The sequence below is a fragment of the Chiloscyllium punctatum genome, chromosome 36 (genome assembly GCF_047496795.1).
Source record: "Chiloscyllium punctatum isolate Juve2018m chromosome 36, sChiPun1.3, whole genome shotgun sequence".
In the NCBI taxonomy this organism is placed as follows: Eukaryota; Metazoa; Chordata; class Chondrichthyes; order Orectolobiformes; family Hemiscylliidae; genus Chiloscyllium; species Chiloscyllium punctatum.
The window spans coordinates 74,027,163-74,033,827 of NC_092774.1; the positions used below are offsets into that span (position 1 = coordinate 74,027,163).

At 47.2% G+C, this 6,665-nt stretch overlaps 1 non-coding gene across 1 annotated transcript; it reads left to right on the plus strand.

Annotated features, from left to right (window-relative positions):
• The first annotated feature begins 1,224 nt into the window (after positions 1–1,224).
• trnae-cuc (transfer RNA glutamic acid (anticodon CUC)) lies at positions 1,225–1,296 on the plus strand. The gene has a single exon. It is a non-coding gene; the product is annotated as a tRNA-Glu (tRNA).
• Positions 1,297–6,665: the final 5,369 nt, after the last annotated feature.

Sequence of the window (6,665 nt, forward strand, 5' to 3'; positions counted from 1 at the left end):
TATTGGGAGTGGAAAGGGAACAAGCACCAAAACCCAGTCTCAGCTTTGTACGTCTTCAGGAAATAAGAAAACTGCACATCCCTTCGGGTCTTCCATCCTGGGCAGACAGCGTTGATTTTAAATGGCTGTCCAGTCAGTGCCGATTCGTTTTGGCTGAAAAAAATCTTCCTTATCTCATCGCAGAGACCTGTGTGGCAGAGTTCATGTATATATTTCCTTGTATGGTATTTTGTAAATAACAAACTTTTCTGGTTGTTTGTATAGGGTATTTCAGGTTCATGAGCCGCTGTTTAAGTGTGTTGGTAAATTTGTGGGCTACCATGATGCTGAGAGGGTTGAGTTGTCTGGACATCATTTCGCAGAAGTCTTTAATGTAAAGTAATGTGGCTAGGGTTTCTGCAGACGTTGTGTCTGCTTGTGTCAGTTTGTTGATGTGAAATTGGCACACTGGGTTTATTGGGTCGGCAAAAGTGAGGACTGCAGATGCTGGAAACCAGAGTTTAGATCAGAGTGGTGCTGGAAAAGTACAGCAGGTCAGACAGCTTCCGAGGAGCAGGAAAATCGACGTTTCGGGCAAAAGCCCTTCATCAAGAATAGAGGCAGGACCCGTCCAGGGTGGAGAGATAAATTGGGGGGTGGGGTGTTGCTGGGCCGAAGGTAGCAAAAAGTACAATAAGTGAATGGGGGTGGGGATGAAGGTGACAGATCAGAGAGGAGGGTGGAGCGGATAGGTGGGAAGGGAGATTGACAGGTAGGCGAGCTTATGAGGACAGCGCTGAGCTGGTAGGTTGGAATTGAATTAAGGTGGGGGGAGGGGAAATGAGGAAACTGATGAAGTCCACATTGATGGCCTGGGGTTGAATTTACCCCAAGCGGAAGATGAGACGTTCATCCTCCAGGCATCGAGTGGGGAGGGAGCGGCGATGGAGGAGGCCCAGGACCTGCATGTCCTCGGCAGAGTGGGAGGGGGTTTGAAATGTTGGGCCATAGGGCGATGGGGTTGATTGGTGCGCGTGTCCTGGAGATTTTCCCTCAAGCGCTGTGACTTGACTCTGCGAGGAGTCTCCAGTCTCCCCATTGTAGAGGAGACCGCATCAGGTGCAATGGATACAAGAAATGACATTGTTGGATACACAGGTGAAAGCCTTCGACCGACCACGGCCCGGATTCGATTTCCGGGCAGGGAAGAAATTTTCAGTAGAGCTATCAAGCTCGCTGCACCTCTCCCTGATGGTCTAGTGGTTACGATTCGGCGCTCTCACCGCCGCGGCCCGGGTTCGATTCCCGGTCAGGGAAGCTATTTTCAGGGGGTTTATCGGCTACCCGTTCTTCGTAAAAGCTCTGTACAGTCTTTTTATTGATCTTCGTCGTTCCTGGTTGCTGCAGTGTGTCGTGGCTCGTTGAAATGGTGTCCTGATGCAGATTTGTTTGTATGTGTAGGGATGATTCCTTCTGTAGTTAAGTTCTTGGTTCGTGTGTGTTGTTTTCCGGTAGACGCTGTTTTGAATTTACCATTGACTGTTCGCTGTACTGTGACATCTAGAAATGGCACTTTGTTGTTGTTCTCCTCTTTTGTGAATTTTATGCCAGTAAGGATATTGTTGATGGTGTTGTAGGTTTTCTCGAATTCGTTTCATTTTTTGATGGCAAATGTGTCATCACTGTACCGGACTCAAAGTCTGGGTTGGATCGTTGGAAGGGCTATTTGTTCGAGTCTCTGCATTATTGCTTCTGCTAGGAATCCTGATGCTGCTGGTGGTATCATGGGTATTTCGTTGATTTGTTTGGAGGGCTTGTTACTGAATATGAACTGGGTGGTAAAGCACAGCTCCACGAGCTTGACAGTGTTATCTTTGCTGATGAAGTTGGTGCTGTTTGGTGTTTGTGACTTTGGTTCTTCGAGTAGTGTCTTCAGTTTTCTTTGGTCACGTTGATGTTAATGGTTTCCGTCAAAGGACAACATTATTCCATTCTCTTCTATCTCAGTGTCTTTGCTGTTCATGAATTCTTGGATGGAGTAAATGGAGTGGAGTGAATCTTCGACTTGGGGTTTTAGTCCTCAGTGGAGGCCTTTGACAAGTCTCTATATTGGTGTTCTAAGTCGTGAGACTATGGTCTAAGAGGGGGAGGCTCCTGGTTTGAGGGGGAGGAGAACAACAACAAAGTGCCATTCCTCGATGTCACAGTAGAGCGAACAGTCAATGGGGAGCTTCAAACTAGCATCTACAGAAAAACAACACACACAAAACAAATACTTAACCACAGAAGCAATCATCCCAACACCCACAAACGAAGCTGCATTCGGACATTATTTCAACGAGCCACTAAACACTGCAGCACAGAGAAACTACGAAGAGCACAAGAGAAATACGTATATAGTGTATTTAAGGAGAACGGTTCCCCAATAAGCGCAGTCCACCGGTTTCTCATTGATGCTTCCAAGCTGACTCTCAAAAATTCGGTTTATCCCTCCATTCTTTCCTGTTTGTTTTTTGTGGGTTTTGAAAGCTTTCGCAATCCTCTGACTGAGTATTGGAGTTGGGAAGTTATGTTGTGGCTGTACAGGACATTTTTTAGACCACTTTTGGAATATTGTGTGCAGTTCTGGTCTCCCTCCTATCAGAAGGATATTGTGAAATTTGAGAGGGTTCTGAAGCACCACTGGGTCCACAGAGATGAAGACGCCCTTCTGCTGCCCTGAGTGTGGGAAGGCCTTCAGTGATTCCTCTGTCCTGCTGACGCACCAGTTGGTCCACACCAGGGAAGGCTGTTCTCCGGCCCCAAGTGCGAGATGGCCTTCAGCAGTTCTTCCCACCTGCTGAGACACCAGTGGGTCCATATTGAGGAGAAGCCGTTCTTCTGCCCCGAGTGCAGGAAGGGCTTTGCTCTTTCTTCTGACCTGCTGGCCCATTGGTGGGTCCACATGGGGGAGAGGTCGTTCAGTTGCCTGAGTGCAGGAAAGCCTTCAGCAATTCCTCAGCCCTGCTGATGCACCAGTCCGTCCACACCGGGGAGAAGCCTTTCTCCTGCCCGAGTGTGGGAAGGGCTTTACCCACTCCTCCACACTGCTGAAGCACCAGCTGGTCCACATGGGGGGCTGGGGGGTGGAGGGGTGAGGCCGTTCTGCTGCCCTGAATGCTGGAAATCCTCAGCAATTCCTCCTCCCTGCTGAAGCACCAGTGTGTCCACACGGGGGAGAGGCCCTTCAGCTGGCCCGAGTGTGGGAAGAGGTTCATGTTTTCCTGCAACTTGCGGAAGCATCAGCGGGGGCACCAGCGCTCCCAGCAATCAGATCCCACCAGTGACGCTGCCTTTAGTCACATCCGAGGACTGAACCTCCTGTCAGTTCTGACAGTGGGTGCAGTGGGAGAGTAGGTGGGCTGTTGTTGTTTTCTGCTGGACTGCAATTGCCTCCCCCACCCCCCACAACCACAACCTCATGGTGGCTCAGGGTGAGCACTGCTGACTCATGGCACCAGGAACCCAGGAATACTTCTACCCTTGGGGGTCTGTGTGCAATTTATGGAGGGTGGGAAAATGGATCTGAGTGGGTTACTCTTCGGAGAATCTGTGCAGATGTGTTGGGATGAAGGACCTGTTTCCACTTTGGAGGAGTTCAACCATCATATGAGCTTTGCTTTCATTGGAAACTGCTGCTCATTGAGCCAGGGACTGCACATTGCCAAATGAAATGATCCAGAGAAACCTAAGACCGCAAGACCATCGGAGCAGAAGTTAGGCCATTCGACCCGTCGAGTCGACTCTGCCATTCGTTAGTGACAAAAGTAGTGCAGATGAGATTAGTTACAGTGTGGAAACAGGCCATTTGTCCCAACAAGTCCACATCGACCCTCCGAAGAGTAACCCATCCAGTCCCATTTCCCTCTGACTAATATACCTAACTCTATGGGCAATTAAGCATGACCAATCCACATGACCTGAACATCTTTGGACTATGGAAGAAAACAGGATCATCCATTGAAAACCCACGCAGACACTGGGAAAATGTGCAAACTCCTCACAGTCAGCCACCCAAGGCTGGAATCAAACCTGAGTCCCCGGCACGGTGAGCCTGCAGTGGTAAACACTGAGCCACGACATATTGCAACCCGAAGGAGGCAAGCAGGAGGCTGGGAGAATACAGCAAGCCAGGCAGCACCAGGATGTGGAGGAGTCAGCGTTTTGGGTATTAACCCTTCTTCAGGACTGAGACGTTGACTTCTCCATGAGAAACGATTTACAGGAATGTTGCTGGGGGTTGGAGGGTTTGAGCTACAGGGAGAGGCTGAATAGACTGGGACTGTTTTCACTGGACCATCAGAGGCAGAGGAATGACTTAATAGAGGTTACAAAAGCATGAGGGGCATGGACAAGCGTAATAGACACTGGGAAAAGTTTGCACATCCTGGGATGGGGGAGTCCAGAACTAGAGGGCATAGGTTTAGGGTGAGAGGCGAAATATATTAAAGGGACAACTTGTTCATGCAGAGGGTGATACTTATATTAAATGTGCTGCCACAGGATTTGGGTCAGGTGTTGTCAAATGGGACTAGATTAGTTTAGGATATCAGGTCAGCATGGACAAGTTGGACCGAAGGGTCTATTTCCATGCTGTATGTGTCTCTGACTGCTTGTCCTGATGTAAGTTTAAAATAGAGTCCAAGTAACTTTGAATACTTAAATATTGTTGTGATAATCTTCTGAAAAGTTTCAAATGAATCCCTGTTTAAACATGCTGAGTTGGACAAAGTATCCCATCAATTTCGACACAAACCCAGAGTTGAAGAAGTCAGAAGTCAGAACACCAAGGGGACCAAAACTGATCACAATATTCCAGGTGCAGCCTCATCAATGTCCTGTATACCTACAACATAAATTACCAACATCTATACTCAATTTCCGAACTGATGAAGGCCAGTGTGCTGAAACCTTTGTTCACTGCCTTGTGTACCGATGTTGTCAGAGATATAGGACCTACTTTAAACTGATCCACAATCCTGCTTCTGTGAGCACAGTGACTAAGAGGGAAGGCAAAAGGGAGATTGGCCTTTAAATGGAGTATAAAAGTAGGGAGGTTATAGTGGAGGTTTTGATTGAAAGGGCAGTGAAGATTCAATCAGCTGACAGTGGATCTGAATCACATGTGGATCAGACCAGGTTCGGACTGCATGAAACCAGATAAGTTTTTACAACAAACCACAACGATTTCATCATTAGACTCTTAATTCCAGCTTTATATTGAATTCAGATACCACCATCTGCCGTGGCAGGTTTTGAACCCAAGTCCCCGGAACATTACCTGGGTGAATAGTCTGGTGACAATAAAGTCGGCCATCACCTCCTCTGAACACATTGGCTTATTGTGTTTACAGGTAACAAAGGAGCAAGAGGTTTCAGCAGCTGCTAAGTTGTTGATATTACACAAGGGAACATCAGCACTCTCAGTAATGGCACATCCTGAAGTCAGTGTCCTGTATCAGAGGGAAGGGCTCGGGAACCATAAGAAATTGGAACAGGAATATGCCATTCAGCCCCTTGAGCCTGCTTCTCCATTCAGTTGGATTCTGGGTGATCTGGCATTCCCCACATTCACTTTCCTGCCCTTTTCCTGTAACTGTTCATCCCCCGACTGTTCATGAATCTATCGATCCTAGTTTTAAATGTGACATGAAGGCTGTCAACAGAGTTACTGGGGTGGGTGGCGGGGGGTGGGGGGGAACGGGGGCTCAGGTCGAACTTGGGGACTAAAACAATGGCTTCACACTTCACAATATTTAACTAAGGGAATGTTTATGGTTATCCAATGCTGGAAATTGGGCAGGCATTCAGATGAAATTATTGGTAAATTATGAATGACAGAGGAGTCGGGAGAGAAGTGGTGTTCAGGCACAGTTGGATATCATTAGTATAGATGCCAACACCAGCAGCTACGGTTAAACAAATCAGAATGGAAGACGCTAAAAGCAGACCCTCCCAGAGGATAGAGTGATGCTGGAGAGTGTCAGTACTGTCATTAACCCTGATCAAGGCTGTCCGCAGGTCGACGAGGGAATGTTTATCCCTGTCACCGTTACAAAGGATGTCAAATATGACCGTGATAAGAACTGTTTCAGGGGTAGAAACCAGACTCGAGGGCTTTAAACACAGAATTCTGGAAAACATGGGAATGGCTAATTCAACAATGATACATCCAAACCAACACTTCCATTCGTGCGATAATAATAGAAGTGTTTTGGTTTTTATTTCGAAGATTCTCAGCAACACTGAGTAAGAAGCATCAAAATTAACACAAGAAATACTGCAATTGCTACAATGTGCCTGCTCCCAATAGGGGGCCATCGGTGTGAAATTAACAGTCTACAAGGGGCAATATTGGAAAGGAATTACCCAGTTCATAGCTATAAGAGGGGAGACACAGACTGCTTGATACAAACATATAATGGGTGGGAGTAGGCCACTCGGCACTTCGAGCCTGCTGCAACATTCAATAAGATCATGGCTGATCTGAAATCAACCTCAACTCTACATTCCAACACATCCCCGACAATCTTTCATCCACTTGGTTATCAAGAACCTATCTACCTCTGCCTTAAAGATTTTGAATCCACTGCCTTTTGAAGAAGACACACAACCCTCAGAAAGAAAATAAATCAACCTCATTTTTG